Genomic DNA, 23,512 nt, shown 5'->3' with positions numbered 1-23,512 from the left:
ATAAGTAAATATATTATTAAGTGTATTAACAATGAAATACATATGTAAAAATAAGACTACTAACTTAATGATTTCGAAACGAGACATATATGTAACGATTATCGTTGTAACGACATTTAACTGTATATACATCATACTAAGATATATTATATATCATAATATCATGATAATATAACAATTTAACATCTCATTTGTTATAATAAACAATGGGTTAACAACATTCAACAAGATCGTTAACCTAAAGGTTTCAAAACAACATTTACATGTAACGACTAACGATGACTTAACGACTCAGTTAAAATGTATATACATGTAGTGTATTAATATGTATTCATACACTTTTGAAAGACTTCAAGACACTTATCAAAATACTTCTACTTAACAAAAATGCTTACAATTACATCCTCGTTCAGTTTCATCAACAATTCTACTCGTATGCACCCGTATTCGTACTCGTACAATACACAGCTTTTAGATGTATGTACTATTGGTATATACACTCCAATGATCAGCTCTTAGCAGCCCATGTGAGTCACCTAACACATGTGGGAGTCATCATTTGGCAACTAGCATGAAATATCTCATAAAATTACAAAAATATGAGTAATCATTCATGACTTATTTACATGAAAACAAAATTACATATCCTTTATATCTAATCCATACACCAACGACCAAAAACACCTACAAACACTTTCATTCTTCAATTTTCTTCATCTAATTGATCTCTCTCAAGTTCTATCTTCAAGTTCTAAGTGTTCTTCATAAATTCCAAAAGTTCTAGTTTCATAAAATCAAGAATACTTCCAAGATTGCAAGTTTACTTCCAAGTTTTCTAAATCCATTCCAAGTAATCATCCAAGATCAAGAAACCTTTGTTACTTACAGTAGGTTATCTTTCTAATACAAGGTAATAATCATATTCAAACTTTAATTCAATTTCTATAACTATAACAATCTTATTTCGAGTGAAAATCTTACTTGAAATTGTTTTCGTGTCATGATTCTGCTTCAAGAACTTTCAAGCCATCCAAGGATCCTTTGAAGCTAGATCTATTTTTCACATTTCCAGTAGGTTTATCCAAGGAACTTGAGGTAGTAATGATGTTCATAACATCATTCGATCCATACATATAAAGCTATCTTATTCGAAGGTTTAAACTTGTAATCACTAGAACATAGTTTAGTTAATTCTAAACTTGTTCGCAAATAAAATTTAATCCTTCTAACTTGACTTTTAAAATCAACTAAACACATGTTCTATATCTATATGATATGCTAACTTAATGATTTAAAACCTGGAAACACGAAAAACACCGTAAAACCGGATTTACGTCGTCGTAGTAACACCGCGGGCTGTTTTGGGTTAGTTAATTAAAAACTATGATAAACTTTGATTTAAAAGTTGTTATTCTGAGAAAATGATTTTTATTATGAACATGAAACTATATCCAAAAATTATGGTTAAACTCAAGGTGGAAGTATGTTTTCTAAAATGGTCATCTAGACGTCGTTCTTTCGACTGAAATGACTACCTTTACAAAAACGAGTTGTAACTTATTTTTCCGACTATAAACCTATACTTTTTATGTTTAGATTCATAAAATAGAGTTCAATATGAAACCATAGCAATTTGATTCACTCAAAACGGATTTAAAATGAAGAAGTTATGGGTAAAACAAGATTGGATAATTTTTCTCATTTTAGCTACGTGAAAATTGGTAACAAATCTATTCCAACCATAACTTAATCAACTTGTATTATATATTATGTAATCTTGAGATACCATAGACACGTATACAATGTTTTGACCTATCATGTCGACACATCTATATATATTTCGGAACAACCATAGACACTCTATATGTGAATGTTGGAGTTAGCTATACAGGGTTGAGGTTGATTCTAAAATATATATAGTTTGAGTTGTGATCAATACTGAGATACGTATACACTGGGTCGTGGATTGATTCAAGATAATATTTATCGATTTATTTCTGTACATCTAACTGTGGACAACTAGTTGTAGGTTACTAACGAGGACAGCTGACTTAATAAACTTAAAACATCAAAATATATTAAAAGTGTTGTAAATATATTTTGAACATACTTTGATATATATGTATATATTGTTATAGGTTCGTGAATCAACCAGTGGCTAAGTTTTACTTCCCGACGAAGTAAAAATCTGTGAAAGTGAGTTATAGTCCCACTTTTAAAATCTAATATTTTTGGGATGAGAATACATGTAGGTTTTATAAATGATTTACAAAATAGACACAAGTACGTGAAACTACATTCTATGGTTGAATTATCGAAATCGAATATGCCCCTTTTTATTAAGTCAGGTAATCTAAGAATTAGAGAATAGACACCCTAATTGACGCGAATCCTAAAGATAGATCTATTGGGCCTAACAAACCCCATCCAAAGTACCGGATGCTTTAGTACTTCGAAATTTATATCATATCCGAAGGGTATCTCGGAATGATGGGGATATTCTTATATATGCATCTTGTTAATGTCGGTTACCAGGTGTTCACCATATGAATGATTTTTATCTCTATGTATGGGATGTGTATTGAAATATGAAATCTTGTTGTCTATTGTTACGATTTGATATATATAGGTTAAACCTATAACTTACCAACATTTTTGTTGACGTTTAAAGCATGTTTATTCTCAGGTGAATACTAAGAGCTTCCGCTGTTGTGTAAAAACTGCATTCAAGAAACTGATTTTGATGTAACATATTTGTATTGTAAACCATTATGTAATGGTCGTGTGTAAACAGGATATTTTAGATTATCATTATTTGATAATCTACGTAAAGCTTTTTAAACCTTTATTTATGAAATAAAGGTTATGGTTTGTTTTAAAAATGAATGCAGTCTTTGAAAAACGTCTCATATAGAGGTCAAAACCTCGCAACGAAATCAATTAATATGGAACGTTTTTAATCAATAAGAACGGGAAATTTCAGTTGGTATCCGAGCGTTGGTCTTAGAGAACCAGAAAATTTGCATTAGTGTGTCTTATCGAGTTTGTTAGGATGCATTAGTGAGTCTGGACTTCGATCGTGTTTTATTTAAAAATGATTGCTTAACATTTTTGTTGAAAACTATACATTATTAACATGTATATATTATGTGATATATTAATCTCTTAACATGTTTGATATTGTGTGATAGATGTCTACCTCTAACACAAATCCCATTGACTCACCTAATAATAACGAAGAGTCGAATATATATTGGACTGATTCACAAGTTCCCGAAGAGGAACCGGAAGAAGAATCAGAACCGGAAGAAGAATCAGAACCGGAAGAGGAGGAACCAGAGGAGGAAATAGAACCGGTGAGGGAAATAATAAAACGGTTAAGTAAAAGAAAATCCTCAACCAACCGACCAAGGTTAATTATGGTCAATGGTGTTTCCGCCAAGGAAGCAAAATATTGGGAGGATTACCAATTCTCCGATGAATCGGATTCCGACGAGAATTCCGATGATGTTATAGAAATTACCCCAACACAATTTAATAAGGCAAAAGAGAACAATAAGGGAAAGGGCATAAAAATAGAGAAATTTGATTCCAAACCCGATGAACTTTATATGTATCGTCAACACCCGTATTTCTTAAGTTGTGACAATAACCCGGGAACCTCTAAACCACCAGGTTTTTCTAAACCAATGTAGAAAACGACAGCTAGTATTAGGGGAACATCATATATCCCTAGAAACTTGGCAAAACGAACCAAAACCGAAAAAGAAGAAACGAGCGAGTCGGAATAAGATAGTTGTATTCGTGTGGTGTAATATATGTAATATAGTGTGCTTATGCTTTATGATATTGATAATGCTAAAAACGAACATATATTTCATAGCATTATTCCTCAAGAAAGACAAGCTTTTAGTTGCAACTGTTCTATTTACAAGTGATATTCGTTTAAATAATAAAAGGTGAAGACAAAAGACAGATTCGACGAATTGAAGACGCAAACGACCAAAAAGCTCAAAAGTACAAAATACAATCAATGAGGTTCCAATTATTGATAAGAAACGTCTCAAAATTACAAGAGTACAAGATTCAAAACGCAAAGTACAAGATATTAACTTGTACGCAAGGACGTTCGAAAATCCGGAACCGGGACCAGAGTCAACTCTCAACGCTCGACGCAACGGACTAAAAATTACAAGTCAACTATGCACATGAATATAATATAATATATAATTAATTCTTAAAAGTAATATATATATTATATTATTATAAATAAACATCGGCAGAAGAAAACAACCAAATGTGAGCCTCCCCAGCTGGCCATGCGATCGCATGGCCTTGAAGAGCAAAGCTCATGCGATCGCATGAGATCCTTTTTCAGTTCACAGGCCTATAAATTCGCAGTTTGGTGAACGTAAAATCCATCCATCAATCTCTCTATCTATATGTAAACATATATATTTATATTTATATTTTAATTTTAATTTTAATTTTAAATCCTAATAATAAGGGTATGTTAGCGAATGTTGTAAGTCGAAATTCTGTCCGTGTAACGCTACGCTATTTTTAATCATTGTAAGTTATGTTCAACCTTTTTAATTTAATGTCTCGTAGCTAAGTTATTATTATGCTTATTTAATCCGAAGTAATCATGATGTTGGGCTAAAAATATTAAAATTGGGTAATTGGGCTTTGTACCATAATTGAGGTTTGGACAAAAGAACGACACTTGTGGAAATTAGACTATGGGCTATTAATGGGCTTTATATTTGTTTAACTAAATGATAGTTTGTTAATTTTAATATAAAGATTTACAATTGGACGTACCTATAAATAACCATATACACTCGATCGGACACGATGGGCGGGGCATTTATATGTACAAATAATCGTTCACTTAAACGGACACGGGAATGGATTAATAGCCACTAGAATTATTAAAACAGGGGTGAAATTATGTACAAGGACACTTGGCATAATTGATAACAAAGTATTAAAACCTTGGGTTACACTCAGTCAACATCCTGGTGTAATTATTAAACAAAGTAATAAAACCTTGTTACAGTTTAAGTCCCCAATTAGTTGGAATATTTAAACTTCGAGTATAAGGATAATTTGACGAGGACACTCGCACTTTATATTTATGACTGATGGACTGTTATGGACAAAAACCAGACGGACATATTAAATAATCCAGGACAAAGGACAATTAACCCATGGGCATAAAACTAAAATCAACACGTCAAACATCATGATTACGGAAGTTTAAATAAGCATAATTCTTTTATTTCATATTTAATTTCCTTTATTTTATATTTAATTGCACTTCTAATTATAGCACTTTTATTTATTGTTATTGTATTTAATTGCACTTTTAATTATCGTACTTTTTAATTATCGCAAGTTTATTTTATCGCACTTTTATTATTCGTAATTTCATTATCGTTATTTACTTTACGCTTTAAATTAAGTCTTTTATTTAATATTTTACATTTGGTTTTAACTGCGACTAAAGTTTTAAAATCGACAAACCGGTCATTAAACGGTAAAAACCCCCCTTTATAATAATAATATTACTTATATATATATATTTGTATTTTTATAAATTTAAACTAATATAGCGTTATGCTTTGTGAAAAAGATTCCCTGTGGAACGAACCGGACTTACTAAAAACTACACTACTGTATGATTAGGTACACTGCCTATAAGTGTTGTAGCAAGGTTTAAGTATATCCATTCAATTAATAAATAAATATCTTGTGTAAAATTGTATCGTATTTAATAGTATTTTATACCCCTTAGCTTTAACATCAAGTATTTTTGGCGCCGCTGCCGGGGAACGCCGAAGCGAAACGCCACACACAAAAAAAACAGAAAAAAAAGATTTTTATTTTTAGTACGCTTTTGTAAAAATACGTTTTAAATATTCGAAAATATAAAAAGAAAAATAAAAATATAAATATTTTTAAGAGTTTGTAAGTTATATAAAAGTTTCTTTATCTTTATTTTATAAAAATATAAGTTTTATTTAATTTATATAAATATATTACATAATTTTATTAAAACAGCAAAACAAAAAAAAAATATATAAAAAACATACTCTGCCCGATCACTGTTGCAGCCCAGAGCCTGGCCCAATTTAGCAAGCCATGCGATCGCATGAAAAATCAACTAACACCTCATGCGATCGCATGAGGTGATTTGACAGGCCTGGTAACCTCAGCCGCCTGTTTAGGGTTTTAATTAATATATAATTATTATTATTATAACCCTAATTAGGGTTTAATTTTTAATTATTAATTTAGTTTTAATTATTAATTTGTATTATTTAGTTTAATTAGTTTAATTAAATTATAAAATTAATAGTTTTATTAAATAAATAATATAAAAATGTTATAATATATAAATATATATATAAATGGATAGTCAATTATTGATACACAAAAGTAATATTATTGTATTACCTAAACTTGTGATATTTTTTGCTATAAATAGCCATGAATGCAAGCATTAAACTTGCACCATTTTCTCACACTTACAAAGTGTTTCTTTCTTTCTCTCCATTATCATCTTTGTTCTTACACTTCATTATTAGCATTCTTAATCAAGAATCAAACCACTAAAGGTAGTTATAAGCCTACTGAATTATAACATCAAGAATCAAACCACTAAAGGTAGTTATAAGCCTACTGAATTATAACACGTTATCAGCACGATAATCTTAATACTAATTATGGTTGGCTCTGCCACCTAAATGATATATGGTCGGTTATACCACCTGAATAATATATGGTCGACACTGTCGCCTAATTATCATTTATGTTACTAATATTTATATTTCTATTATCTAACATTTATATGGTCGACACTGTCACCTAATTATCATTTATGTTATATAACATTTATTTATGATTGCTTACATATGGTCGACACTGTCGCCTACTTATCATTTATGTTATATTAAATTTATGTTTAATGTTTATATACTTATGAATATAAATTGACTCTAATTTATCATGTTGTTTGTTTTAATTTTTGATAATAGAAAATGTCGAATCTGGAAAAGCTTAAATTTACCCCTTTAGAATCAACGGGAAACAACTACATGCCATGGGTTATAAAAGTAAAAATGCATCTTAAATCAATGGGCATTCTTGAAACCATAAATGAAAACAACACTTGTTCTGAAAAAGAACAAGCAACGGCATGTTGCTTTATTCATCAACATATTGATGAATGCTTACAAAATAATTATGTGACTGTAGAAGATCCTCATGTTTTATGGGAAGGTCTCAAAAGCAGATTCAATAATCAAAGAGAAATTTTACTTCCAGCTGCTATGGATCAATGGAGAACATTAAGGTTCCAAGACTTTAAGAAAGTAAATGAATACAGCTCAGCTCTGTATAATACAGTCTCACAACTTAAATTCTGTGGACATGAAATAAGTGATGCAGACATGTTGGAGAAAAACTTTCTCCACAATGAATGCTGCCAACATCACAGTGCAAAGAAATTTGAGAATGCTAAAGTTCAACACATATCCTGAACTTAATTCATATCTCTTGGTTGCAGAGCAAAATGATGAGCTATTAATGAAAAATCAGCAATCCCGTCCTACTGGTACACTTGCAATCCCTGAAGCAAATACTGCAAATAATTATAAACAGGGACAAGGACGCGGGCAAGGTCGTGGTTATAATAACCATCGCCATCATCATGCCAAAAGCCATAACTATGGTAGAAACCATCCTTATGGTAATGGGAATGGGCGTGGACGTGGCCGTGGTCGTGGCCGTGGTGGTCAAAGAAATAATAATCCACGAAAATATAAATATCAACCACAAAACAAGCCCACTAAACAAGATGTTGAAGAAAATTCTTCTAAAAATTCTGAAGAATCTTGTTACAGATGTGGTAGAATGGGCCACTGGGCTAATACTTGTCGAACATCTAAACATCTTGTTAAGATGTATCGGGATTCGCTAAAAGGTAAAGAAAAGGAAGTAAATTTTGTGGATAATATTGATCCAACAGTCACTGAGCAACCATCTGATTTATATGAATATTTCTTGAATTAAATTAATATGTTTCTTTTATAAATAAAACGATTTAACCTTTGTCATCATGTTTTCTCAAATGTTTCAGTTCTATATGTTTTATCAAATGTTCCAGTTCTATGTTTGATGTTTCAATTCTATGTATGTCAAATGTTTCAGTTTTATCTATTTGTGTGTAATAAACATTTTGTGTAACATTTATATACTTACTGTTTGTTTCTTATATATGAAGTTTAATATGAATTCTGCTGGAACACAACATTAATCAAGTAGTGGAGATCTCTGTATAGCAGATAGTGGTACTACACACACTATACTTAAATCTGAAAAATATTTCATTGATTTGAAACCGACAGAAGGAACTATACATACAATATCAGGTGCTGCTAACTTGATAGAAGGGATAGGAAAGGCAAAATTCATATTACCAAACGGTACAACATTTTTAATTAATAATGCCTTATTCTCTCCTAAGTCAAGCAGAAATTTATTGAGTTTTTCTGACATATACCTTAATGGATATGATTATCAGTCAGTAACGGCAGAAAATGAGAAATATTTAAGTATCACTAACAAGAATCACGTGATTGAAAAACTGCCAAGACTTAATTCTGGATTACATTATACACATATAAATGTACCAGAAGCACATATGGTGATTAAAGAAAAGTATATTGATCCTGGTGTATTTAATTTATGGCATAACAGATTGGGCCATCCAGGATCAACAATGATAAAAGGAATTATTGAATGTACACATGGACATCCACTGAAGGATAGAAAAATCCTTCATAATACAATGGTTCCATGTATATCTTGCTCTCTTGGAAAATTGATAACTAGACCCTCACCACTTAAGGTTGAGAAAGAATCACCAATGTTTCTTGAAAGAATTCAAGGTGATATTTGTGGACCAATTCATCCACCATGTGGACCATTTAGATATTTCATGGTCCTAATAGACGCATCTAGTAGATGGTCTCATGTTTGTCTATTATTAAGCCGTAATGTGGCATTTGCAAAATTTCTTGCCGAAATTATTAAATTGAGAGCACATTTTCCTGATTACATCATTAAAAAGATGAGACTTGATAATGCTGGTGAGTTTACATCTCAAGCATTTAATGACTATTGTATGTCTATAGGAATTGTTGTTGAACATTCTGTTGCTCATGTGCATACACAAAATGGTTTAGCAGAGTCACTGATTAAACATTTACAGTTAATCGCTAGACCATTGATAATGAGAACAAAACTCCCTGTATCTATATGGGGTCATGCAATTTTACATGCTGCTGCATTGATTTGCATCAGACCAAGTGCAAGTCATAAATATTCCCCCCTACAACTTGCTTTTGGTCAAGAGCCAAATATTTCCCACCTTAGAACATTTAGTTGTGCAGTATATGTTCCAATTGCGCCACCACAACGTACAAAAATGGGTCCTCAAAGGAGGTTGGGAATATATGTTGGATATGAAACATCTTCAATCATAATGTATATTGAACCTATGACAGGTGATGTTTTTACAGCACGTTTTGCTGATTGTCATTTTAATGAAACATTGTTTCCTAGATTAGGGGGAGAAATAAAAAATAAAGAAAATGATGTTTCATGGTGTGAACCTCAATTAAAGTATCTTGATCTTCGCACAAAAGAATGCGAGATAGAAGTTCAAAAGATAATGCATATACAAGAACTTGTAAATCAATTGCTTGATGCATTCACAGATACAAAAAGGGTGACTAAATCATATATACCAGCAGTTAATACTCCAGCTCGAGTTGAGATTCCAAATCGGAAAACTGATAATGTAGTCACTCAAGAATCTATGCCACGTCTGAAACGTGGGAGACCAGTTGGTTCCAAAGATAAAAATCCTCGAAAAAGAAAATCAGCTGATAATAAGGTAAAAGAAAGTGTTCAAGAAGAACCACAAATCAGTACTCCTACTGCAGAGGAGATTGATGATGTCAATACAGAAATTGCAATCAATTATGCACATTCAAAAATATTATGGAACCGAAATGAAATGAAAAATCTTGATGAGAAATTTTCATTTAATGTTGCATATGACATCATGAATAATGATGATGATCCATAACCAACATCTATGGTTGAATGTAAAAATAGACATGATTGGGCTCAATGGAAAGAAGCAATACGAGCTGAATTAGAATCACTCAATAAAAGAAAAGTTTTCGGATCCATCATTCTCACTCCTAAAGATGTGAAACCTGTAGGATACAGATGGATTTTTGTCCGAAAAAGAAATGAGAAAAATGAAGTTACAAGGTATAAAGCTAGACTTGTAGCTCAAGGTTTTTCTCAAAGACCGGGAATTGATTATGAAGAAACTTATTCCCCTGTTATGGATGCAATTACTTTTAGATACTTAATCAGTCTGACAGTTTCTAAAAATTTAGAAATGCATCTCATGGATGTTGTGACTGCTTATCTATATGGATCACTTGATAGTGATATATATATGAAGATACCTGAAGGATTTAAGGTACCAGAAGCATCAAATGCAAAACCCAAAGAAATGTATTCGTTTAAATTACAAAGATCTTTATATGGGTTAAAACAATCGGGACGTATGTGGTATAATCGATTAAGTGATTACTTGATAAGCAAAGGGTATACAAATAACCTTACTTGTCCTTGTGTTTTCATTAAGAAAACAACATCCGGATATGTGATCATAGCTGTTTATGTTGATGATCTAAACATCATAGGTACAAATAAAGAAATCCATGAAGCCATTCAACTTCTAAAGAAAGAATTTGAAATGAAAGATCTCGGAAAAACCAAGTATTTCCTTGGTTTACAAATTGAGCATATGCCTAATGGTTTACTTGTACATCAAACAACATATACTGAAAAGATTCTGAAACGTTTCAATATGGACAAGGCAAAACCATTAAGTACTCCTATGGTTGTTAGATCACTCAATGTTGAAATTGATCTATTTCGTCCATGTGAAGATCATGAAGATATTCTTGGACCAGAAGTACCATATCTTAGTGCAATTGGAGCTCTTATGTATCTTACAAATTGTACAAGACCTGACATTTCTTTTGCAGTTAATTTGTTGGCAAGGTTCAGCTCTGCTCCTACCAAAAGACACTGGAATGGGATCAAACACATATTTTGATACCTTCGAGGAACTACTGATTTAGGATTATTTTATTCTAACGAATCAAAACAAGATTTGGTTGGTTATGCTGATGCAGGTTATTTATCTGATCCACATAAAGCTAAATCTCAAACTGGATATGTATTCCTAAATGGAGGTACTGCAATATCATGGCGTTCTCAAAAACAAACACTTGTTGCTACATCATCAAATCATGCCGAAGTGATTGCATTACATGAAGCTACTCGGGAATGTTTTTGGTTGAGATCAATGACACAAATCATTACTGATTCTTGTGGACTAGAACGCGATAAAAGTCCAACAATTATCTATGAAGATAATGCAGCTTGCATAGCACAGATGAAAGAAGGGTATATCAAAAGTGACCGAACCAAACACATATCTCCTAGATTCTTCTCATACACTCAAAATCTCATTAAGGACAACGAGATTGAAATGAGATATGTTCAATCCAGCAAAAACTCTGCTGATCTTTTCACGAAAGCACTTCCAACTGCTATTTTCAGAACACACGTTCATAACATTGGCATGATACATGTTCAAAAGATATAACAACTGAAGCGATGTCTACTTGAGGGGGAGTCAACTCCATGCTGCACTCTTTTTCCCTTAGCTAAAGTTTTTTTCCCACTGGGTTTTCTTTAGCAAGGTTTTTAACGAGGCAGTAACTTATAGTTGATCTTCAACAAATAAAATTGCTATCCAAAGGGGAGTGTTATAATATATAAATATATATATAAATGGATAGTCAATTATTGATACACAAAAGTAATATTATTGTATTACCTAAACTTGTGATATTTTTGCTATAAATAGCCATGAATGCAAGCATTAAACTTGCACCATTTTCTCACACTTACAAAGTGTTTCTTTCTTTCTCTCCATTATCATCTTTGTTCTTACACTTCATTATTAGCATTCTTAATCAAGAATCAAACCACTAAAGGTAGTTATAAGCCTACTGAATTATAACATCAAGAATCAAACCACTAAAGGTAGTTATAAGCCTACTGAATTATAACAAAAAATAATATTTTTATAAAAATTGTAATTTTTACAACTTTTTATATATTTTTATATTTTGTCCCTTTTTAATAGTTTTAGCGTAATTTTTGTATTTTTCGCTCGTATTTATTTTTAATTCATAGTTTTTGCCATAGTTATTTTTATTTCTAGATTTTTAGGCCTTGCCGTAAAATCCCTTAAGTGCTTTTTCTTTAGACTAAGATTTAGGTGCTTTAGAATTTTGCGACGCCTTTTTAAGTTTTAGTTTCTTTTTAAGTTATTGCCATTTGGGATATAGTTTTTCTTGTAAGCTTTAATATTTTTAGACACCTTTTACCTATGTATCAATTATCATTCCAATTAGTAATCTCAATTTGCGATTATAATTTTAAGTTAGTGATAGTAATAAGGTTGGGTTAGGCGAATGTTTTAAAGTTTTATAAGTCACTCTTTTTATTTCTTATTTTTCAACGCCTTTTTCAATTTTTCTTTTCTTTTTCAACCTTTTTCGACGCGCTCTTTTTCTTTCTTATTTCTCGCTATTCTAGTTTTTAGGACATAGATTTTTATTCTACTTCTTATCTAAATTTCTTAAAATTACGAAAATTTATTTTAAGTGGTTAAATTGATAGACATCAAAATTTTCTGGTTCGTAGTAATAGTTGGATTTCTACGTGGACTGGGTTATTGGAGCCAAACAGTCCTCAATTATATTGAGACCAAACGAATCCTGCCCCTCTGCTGCATCTTTTGGCTATTCGAAACGTGGGCAAAATCAGAAAAGTCTATTGATTGGATAACTTATATAATTTTTCTTTCCTTTTTTAAAAACTAATAGGATATTCAGTGAATGCACCGAGCAAGACGTTCACCACCTTTTGTACGTTCACCACCTGTAACTAGATTAAGACATTTAGCAAATATTACCGCCGTTGATTTTTCTTTAGAATCGTCATCCAGTCGATCAAGTACTCCAGTTCAAATTTCCGATAATCCATTTTTTGAACCCTACCTCACAATTGAGAATCCGGAGAATATTCAGGGACGATTCATAGATCCTGAACCATTAAATTTTCCTCCGGAACCACCAATCATTCAAACAGAGATTGTTGAGGAACGAACCATTAAATCAGAATCCTCTAGTGATTCCGATTCAACAAATTCAATTATGGAGAATCTAGAACCTTTAAGTATGGAAGACCGAATGAGAGCTAAACGCACTGGCCAAGGTCACGCAATTACTCATCCAGACATTAATGCGCCAGATTATGAAATCAAAGGACAAATTCTACACATGGTTACTAATCAATGCCAATTTAGTGGTGCGCCGAAGGAAGATCCAAATGAACATCTTCGTACCTTTAATAGGATCTGCACTCTATTTAAAATAAGAGAAGTTGAGGATGAACAGATATATCTCATGTTATTTCCCTGGACTTTAAAGGGAGAAGCCAAAGATTGGTTGGAATCGTTACCTGAAGGGGCGTTTGATACATGGGACGTTTTAGTTAAAAAATTTCTTAAACAATTCTTTCCGGCATCTAAAGCCGTAAGACTTCAAGGAGAAATTGTTACGTTCACACAGAAACCGAATGAAACTCTATATGAGGCGTGGACAAGATTTGGAAAGTTATTAAGAGGATGTCCGCAACATGGTTTAGATACCTGTCAAATAGTACAAATATTCTACCAAGGATGCAACATCACTACAAGGAAAGACATAGATATAGCAGCTGGTGGTTCTATTATGAAGAAAACAGAAACTGATGCTTACAAAATTATTGATAACACTGCTTCCCACTCACATGAGTGGCACCAAGAAAAAGATATCGTTAGATCATCTAAAGCAGCTAGAGCCGATTCTAGCCATGACTTAGATTCCATTTCCGCAAAGATAGATGCTGTCGAGAGACGAATGGAAAAGATGACTAAGGATATTCACTCAATACGAATTAGTTGTGAGCAGTGTGGAGGACCACATTTGACAAAAGATTGTCTCAGTATTGAATTAACAATGGAACAAAGAGAGAATATTTCATACATAAACCAAAGGCCTGGAAATAATTATCAGAATAATTATCAACCGCCAAGACCGATTTACAATCAAAACCAGAACTATAGCCGAAATATTCCATACAACAACCAACAAGGTCCTAGCAATCAACAAGTATCTAACAATACTTATAATCAGCAAAGACCTAATTTTCAAAACAAACCACCACAAATCGATGATAAAAAGCCAAATTTAGAAGATATGATGACAAAGCTAGTTGTAACTCAAACGCAGTTTTTCACATCGCAGAAATAAACTAATGAACAAAATGCTCAAGCATTTAGAAATCAACAAGCTTCTATTCAAAACTTGGAACAAGAAGTAAGTAACCTAGCAAGGTTAATAGGTGAAAGAAAACCGGAAAGTCTACCTAGTGATACAAATGCTAACCCCCGGAATGAAACAGCTAAAGCCATTACCACAAGAAGTGGTACAACACTTAAACTACCTGAAATACCTGTAACTTCTGATGAAGCTATTCCTACTCCACAAGAACCACAACCTGAACAAGATAAGGAAAAAGAACCGGTAGTTGAAAAGGTTAATGAAGATAACACAGTTAAGGCTAAACCTTATGTTAAACCATATCAACCACCACTTCCTTACCCGAGTAAAATGAAGAAAGAGAAACTTGAAGCCGAGCAATCCAAATTCTTGGATATGTTTAAACAGATAAATGTAAATCTTCCTTTCATTGATGTGATTTCAGGAATGCCTAGATATGTTAAATTCTTGAAAGATCTAATCTCAAATAGAAAGAAAATGGAAGAACTCTCGACTGTTACTATGAATGCTAATTGTTCAGCAGTGCTGTTAAATAAGATATCAGAAAAATTATCTGATCCAGGAAGTTTCACAATTCCATGTTTTCTGGGTAGTCTTAGTTCAATAGAAGCATTAGCAGACTTAGGTGCTAGTATAAATTTAATGCCGTATTCACTATACGCTAAACTAGACCTTGGAGAATTGAAACCAACAAGAATAAGTATACAAGTAGCCGATCGATCAATAAAATATCCTAGAGAGATAATGGAGAACAAGCTAGTTAAAGTTGGTACTTTAGTATTTCCAGTAGATTTTGTTGTTCTGGATATGGAAGAAGATTCTCAAGTTCCTCTCATATTAGGAAGACCATTCTTAAACACGGCTAAAGCAATGATAGACGTGTTTGGTAAGAAATTGACCCTAAGTATAGAGGACGAGAGTGTTACCTTTTCAGTTGATAGAGCAATGCAACAACCGCAATCTGCAGATGATACATGTTATTATATTCAAACTATAGATTCACATGCAGAATTGTTAGAAGAATTTCCAGAATTACAAGGAACAGGAGAATGTTCTTTAGGAGAAGGAACAGAACAAATTGATGAAGCTGAAATGTTAGCTACACTTATAGCTAATGGATATGAACCAACAACAGAAGAAATTCAAATGCTAAAAGAAGAAGACAGATATCGATACAAATCATCGATAGAAGAACCTCCGAAATTAGAGTTAAAGCCACTTCCAAATCATTTGGAATACGCTTATTTACATGGTGAATCTGAATTACCTGTAATAATATCGTCTTCTCTTACTGAAAATGAGAAATCACAACTCATTTCTGTGTTGAAAGCTCATAAACCAGCCATTGCATGGAAGATTCATGATATTAAAGGAATAAGTCCTTCGTATTGCACACATAAAATCCTTATGGAAGAAGGTCATAAATAGTATGTGCAACGCCAACGAAGACTAAATCCGAATATGCAAGATGTAGTTAAAAAAGAAATTATTAAACTACTAGACGCAGGTTTAATTTATCCAATCTCTGATAGTCCATGGGTAAGCCCAGTTCAATGCGTGCCTAAGAAGGGTGGCATGACTGTCATTACAAATGAGAAAAATGAGCTTATTCCTACTAGGACTGTAACAGGATGGCGTGTATGTATTGATTATAGAAAATTAAATGACGCCACCAGAAAAGATCACTTTCCCTTACCTTTTATTGATCAAATGTTGGAAAGGCTAGCTGGAAATAGTTACTATTGTTTTCTTGATGGATTTTGATATTTTCAAATTCCAATAGCACCCGAGGACCAAGAGAAAACCACGTTCACGTGCCCTTATGGTACTTTTGCTTACAAACGCATGCCATTTGGACTTTGCAACGCCCCTGCAACCTTTCAAAGGTGTATGATGGTGATTTTTCACGACATGATAGAAGAATGCATGGAAGTTTTCATGGATGACTTTTTAGTCTTCGGTGATACATTTGAAACATGTCTAGCTAATCTTGAACGAATGCTTATTAGATGCGAACAATCAAATCTAGTACTTAATTGGGAGAAATGCCATTTCATGGTTAAAGAAGGCATCGTTCTTGGACATAAAATCTCAAAAGAAGGAATTGAAGTGGATAGAGCTAAAGTAGATGTAATTGCTAAACTTCCACATCCCACAAATGTTAGAAGAGTTAGGAGTTTTCTAGGGCATGTCGGTTTTTACCGACGTTTCATAAAAGATTTTTCTAAAATTGCCACTCCTATGAATAAACTCCTAGAAAAGGATGCTCCATTCATCTTTTCAGATGAATGTATCAAATCTTTTAATATTCTTAAAGAGAAACTCACTAATGCGCCGATCATGATAACACCAAATTGGAATCTACCATTTGAGCTAATGTGCGATGCAAGTGATTTTGCAATGGGAGCCGTTTTAGGACAAAGGATTGAAAAACGATTTCAACCTATATATTATGCTAGTAAGATGTTACAAGGAGCACAAAGGAATTACACAACTACTGAAAAAGAACTCCTTGCTATTGTCTTTGCTTTTGACAAATTTCGTTCATATCTTGTTCTAGCAAAAATGGTGGTCTATACCGACCATTCTGCTCTTAGATACCTATTTTTGAAACAAGATGCTAAACCAAGATTAATCCGTTGGATCTTACTCTTACAAGAGTTTGATATTGAAATCCGAGATAAAAGAGGAGCAGAAAATCTCGCCGCTGATCATCTTTCTCGTCTTGAAAATCCCGAATTAGAAGTTCTAAATGAATCGGCCATACAAGACAACTTTCCTGCTGAATATCTATTGAAGATAGATTATAATGAAATACCATGGTTTGCAGACTATGCAAACTACTTAGTATGTGGATTCCTTGAAAAAGGATTATCGTACCAAAAATGAAAGAAATTCTTTAGTGATATAAAACACTATTTCTGGGAAGATCCACATCTGTTTAAAAGTTGTCCAGATGGAATAATATGCCGATGTGTATTCGGAGATGAAGCTAGTAAAATTTTAAACCATTGTCACACAGGACCAACATGAGGGCATTATGGGCCTCAACTAACAGCAAGAAAAGTTTATGAAGCTGGATTCTATTGGCCCACAATTTACAAAGACACACACCTTCTTTGCAAATCCTTTGATGCTTGTCAAAGGGCCGGAAAAATAAGTCAACGTGATGATATGCCACAAAATGTTATCCAAGTATGTGAAGTATTTGACATTTGGGGTATTGACTTTATGGGTCCATTTCCAAAATCTCATAATAATCTCTACATTCTCGTTGCCATTGATTACGTATCTAAATGGGCGGAAGCACAAGCTCTCCCAACTAACGATGCACGAGTTGTAGTCTACTTTTTCAAACGTCTTTTTGCAAGGTTTGGAATACCGAAAGCTTTAATAAGTGATCGGGGTACTCATTTCTGTAATAATCAACTTGAGAAAGTTCTTAAAAAATATGGAGTAACTCATAAAATCTCCACCGCATATCATCCACAAACAAGTGGACAAGTTGAAAATACCAACCGAGCTTTAAAACGTATTCTAGAAAAAACCGTAGGATCAAATCCGAAGGAATGGTCCATTAAAATGGAGGATGCACTCTGGGCTTTTAGAACAGCCTACAAAACTCCAATTGGAACCACACCTTTTAGACTTGTTTATGGAAAAGCATGTCATCTTCCAGTAGAAATTGAACACAAAGCATTTTGGGCTTTGAAGACATGTAATCTTGATATACATGAAGCTGGACGTCTACAATTAAGTCAACTAAACGAATTAGAAGAGTTAAGACATGAAGCATACGAAAATTTATTAATCTATAAGGAAAGAACGAAGAAATGGCATGATAAAAGAATCAGAAGTTTAAAAGAATTTAAAGAAGGAGACATAGTTCTTCTTTTCAATTCACGATTCAAGCTATTTCCTGGAAAATTGAAATCAAGATGGTCTGGACCATTCATAGTCAAAAGAGTTTTCCCATACGGAACGATAGAATTAATAAATTCAAATGGGATTGAATTTAAAGTTAATGGTCACAGAGTTAAACACTACATAGATAGTCCGATGGAATTCGACAATGAAGTTAATCACAATTTCGATACCACAGCTAACTAAGTGTGGGGAGAATCAAGTCTTTAAAGGATAATATGTATTTCTGTTAGAGTTAGATTGTCTGTTTTCGTGTAGTTCTCGAAAATGGAACCCGAACGGTCTTTCCCTAGCAGACCCTAAAGAACTAGTCTTCTCCCCCATTCTGAATTTTTATTTTTTTAGGTTTTTATGAAATGAAGACTGCCTGTGAACTAAACCATGGTCTAATGCTACACGATTTGATCACTAAATGTAATAATGACACACTTCTGAGTGAAATAGTATCAGTAATCACAGAAAGATTGGACGGAGTAAGAAAAGAATCCAGATGCGAAGATAATAAGTTACAATTTGGTAAAGGAAAATCAAAATCCGCAGTGAAAAGAAGAGCACGACACCTTGAAAGATGTCACAAATGCAGAAAATGGTCACATGGAGGTAAATGTTCAAATAATCAAACCTATTCAAATACCGAATTTGTTACTTTATGCAGAGACGGACCGTTCATATGTTTAGAAGAAAAAACACCGAATGCTCGAGGTTACGCCTATGTAGCCATGGAAAACCAATTAAACCGACTATCTTATGAATGGGATAGATCGTGTAACTAAGAATACTATCTCACAGGTAAGTCTGTACAGTTTTTTTTGTTTTTATTTTTATTTTTAACCTTTTGATAATAAACGCTAATTTGTTCGCTATAAAGTATTAAATTGGTATTAAACAAAATTAGGTTTGGCGACCGAAATTATTGATATCATACAAAAATTTATTACATCACTGCGAAATTTAACGTTTATTCTTAAGGTATAAATATCTTTAATCAATCAACCCAAAATATTTCAAAAATTCGTCATGAGTTAAATTAGGTCATAGAACCGAAATTACTTTACCGAAAAGAGGGGCGCATATTTTTGATAATATTTGATTGATTAAAGTGGGATAAAAAGCCAAAAAGATTTTTAATTTTATTTTTACCATGTTTGTAAAATTAATATATAAATCTTAAATTAATATTGTAAACTTTGTAAAAACAATATATTTAAAATTGTAAATATTTGAAAAATATAATATAAGTTTGGTGTGATTTTATAATATGAATTTTTAAATTAAGTTTGGTGTGAATTTTTTAATTTTTAAAATAAGAATTTTTAATTTTATGCATTTCAAATTTTAAGTTTGGTGTGAATTTTTTAATATTAATTTTGAATTTTATGTATTTTTATTTTAAGTTTGGTGTGAATTTAAAAACAAAAATTTACTTTATCTCATTAAGTTAAAAATATGATTTTTAAAATTCGTCGTAAGTTGAAGACTAGGTCATTGAACCGAAATTGCTTTACCCGAGGGATGGACGAGAACTTTTATTATCATTATTTTTAATCTTATTGAATTAAAGTATGCCAAAAACATTTAAAAAAAAAACCTAAAAATCTTAGCTTTTAAAACAATCGCTACAAAAAGTCAAATTTTAAAATTTTGTCAAAGGACGGACTAGGACATCGATCTGAAACGACCTCGTCCTAAATAACAAGGGAAACAAAATTTTAAAATTAATTACTTAATTGTTTTAATTAGTATAAGATATAAAAAAAAAAAACTGTAGCCGGCACCCCATGCGATCGCATGGGGTTTGCACTTGGAACCCATGCGATCGCATGGGGACCAAATGCAGGCCAGAAACAAATAGCTCAGAGAGCTGAGTTCTTCACAACACACACACAAAACATACGAAAATACTCCCAAATCACCTCTAAAATTCGCCATTTTTCACCGTAATTCGTCATTTTTCTTGCTCTAATCATGCATAGATTCTCATTCTTCAGCAAAATGGTAAAAATTACACCCCTAAACTCTATAAATTCCTAGTTTTTGTGATAATTACCAATTTTTTACCTAATGCAATTTTGTTAATTTCTAGTGTAATTAGTGTTAAATTGTTAGTATTTTATGCATGTATAACCTAGATTGATGCTATTTAACATGATTTGAAGCCAAAAACTTCAAAAATTTTAGAAATCTAGGGTTTGTGTTCTTGAGCAATTTGGGGCTTTTTGATATAAACAGGTTATGGCCGATTTTTGTCATGAATTATTGCTAAATTGAGTAGTGTAACATGTTTAGATAGTTAAATGATCCAAACATTGATCCTAAACATGATTTTTAGAAATTAAAGTGGATTTTTTAAGTCCAAAATTCATGAACTTGATTAATTTGATATATTTGCCATTTGAGACTTGTTTAATTATTAGTAATGACTATTTTGACATGTTATTTGAGTTAAATGCTTATGAATTTTGTATACATTTTCATATGTGCTTATTTGAAAAGTGTAGAATTGTGAAAAATTGTGAAAATGTGTATAAGTTTAATTTTGATTTAACATGTTATAGTGATTGTTTTAAGTTGTTATTTTGCTAACACTAATGCATATTTGGATGCACAAATTTTGTGTTTAATGTGTTTTGCAGAAAGCCGATACTGGAGGTTCTGGAGCATCATCATCTAGACGACCAGCACCAGCACCAGCACCAGAACCAGAACCAGAAATGCAACACGAACAAGAACCACAACAGGAACAACAACAACAGCCTGATCAGCACATACCTTATTATGATCCGGTACAGTTTGTTGATGAATTCATAGTATTCCCAATGAGGCCGCCAGTAGAATTCCCAACGATTCCTGAGCACACTCTGCATCCTAATCTGAGATTTGATAGGAGATAGAGAGATTACGAGACATATAAAAGGAACAAATTCAAATTGGTAACAAAAAATGTAGAGGTGCCAAGGGTAATCGATTGGGCCCCTTTGGAAACGGTCCATCTAGCTGACCGTGTTAGACAGCTTTTAGTTCAAAGGTATGGCAGTTCTTCTTTTACAGATTGGGAACGTCTTTTCACCATTCGTAGACCTGTATATGAGGAATGGTGTGTTGAGTTGAGGAGTACTGTATCACTTGATACAAATATAGTTAGAATAGATGATAGAAGATTTCTTAGGTTTATCCTTGGTGGTAGGATGTACAGAATGTCCATGCTGGACATGGCCAGGGCCTTACAGATATATACTCCTGGTGAGTTGCTATTACCCGATTGTACAAATTTGATTCATTATGGTGAAAGGGTAGATAGTAACTTTGACGCTGACGCCATTTGGAGGCGTATGTCATATTTTGATGTTTTTACACGAGCAGGAGGACACTCCTATACACATATTGACAGAGCTGAGCTTCATATTATTCATAGATTTTTGGCTAACTCGATTACACAGAGAGGTCATAATAAAGAAAAAATTACCTTACATGATTTATTCTACCTAAAGTGTATTCGGGATCCTAGAAGCTTTGTCAATATCCCTTACTGTGTTGCTTTTTATTTATCTAAAATGGTAGAGGGAATGCAGGACGGGAGTATAATAGGAGGAAGTATTTTTGTGACTCTCATTGGAGAGTATTTAGGTGTTGATAGGAACCAAGGGGGTCCATTACAGCTTTGTAGAGAACAGGTTGAGCCCTTAGGATTGAAAGTTTATGTGGGTGCTAAGGTATTGAAAAGTAGACGTAACCAGGCAGTACCCTATGAGGGATCTCATCCTCAGGTAGAGAGAGGCTCAGATGAGGAAATGGAGGAGGCGGAAGACATTAGAGATGTCTTTCGAGATGCTATTCTTGACGTCCACGTTCGTATAGATGAGGAAGCAATGACGAACGCTGCCAGACATAGTATGTATGAGCAGTGGAACTCCGAGCGAGTATACGAGGATTATAGGCGACGCCAACACGATAGCTGGTTAGTTCATCAGCACCAAATCATGAGCCAGCTATCATATCAGGTACCAAATAATTACGTACCTACTCGACCTACTCATTTTCCGCCACATAGCCCCGATATCCGACCACCCTTTAACCGGTATGACTATAACCAAGCCTATCAAAACACCTATAACCAACAATGGAACCCACCTGACGAGATGAACTGGAACCCATATCCAGACTGATTTAGTTCCATTTGGTTATTTATATGATTTTTATGTTTTTATCTTTTTACTTATTCATGTTTAAACTTATGTTATTGAATATACTTATGTAATCGTTATCATTTTTATTATTATTGTGTACTAATATTTCACATTTAAGATTTGAAAGTGGGATATTAAGTCCCATTTCAAATTGCCATGCATGTTTATATTTGTATGTATGTATATTGTAAATTGTACAAAACAGGATAAAACAGCGTATTTTTAAAGACTGGCATTAAGTTCAGCAAAAGCTACTAATTTTGACGACAAGATGACAAATAAATGTGATGTAACAACAGACGAAATGAACAAATGATATGCACCATTTATCATTCAGCAACCTAACGCCAATATGTTTGGAAACTTTGGTAAAATTTAATCATTTTTACGCTAATCACCCTCAATAATTTAAATTGTTACTGATTTCTTGCAAATGAGGGCATTGCAAGATCTTAAGTGTGGGAAGGGGTTAAATTCTTTCAGATTTTTAAAATTTTTATCTTAAACACTTGGTTACCATTAAAAATACTAGTAACGTAGTAGTTGTATTAGAATCTAGTGCTCTCTGATGATAAAGAACAGCCCTAGTCTTATATACTGACTACCTAATTCTAGTAAAATTTTTCAAAATTTTTAATTAAATGAACTCAAAATCATGTTTATACATATTTATAAACGATAAAACTAGGTGTTAACACCGAAATTATTGTTACCTCAGAAAGGACATAAATTGAGAAACAAACCAAAATGTTAAAATTCATTTAAAATGGAATAGAGGACAATAAAAAGGAAAATAAAAGCCAAGTGTGGGAAAAATGACCAAGTTATCTTAAACATATGTCA

Source organism: Rutidosis leptorrhynchoides, chromosome 10, assembly GCF_046630445.1.
Source record: "Rutidosis leptorrhynchoides isolate AG116_Rl617_1_P2 chromosome 10, CSIRO_AGI_Rlap_v1, whole genome shotgun sequence".
In the NCBI taxonomy this organism is placed as follows: Eukaryota; Viridiplantae; Streptophyta; class Magnoliopsida; order Asterales; family Asteraceae; genus Rutidosis; species Rutidosis leptorrhynchoides.
Note: the sequence above shows the minus strand (reverse complement) of the source record.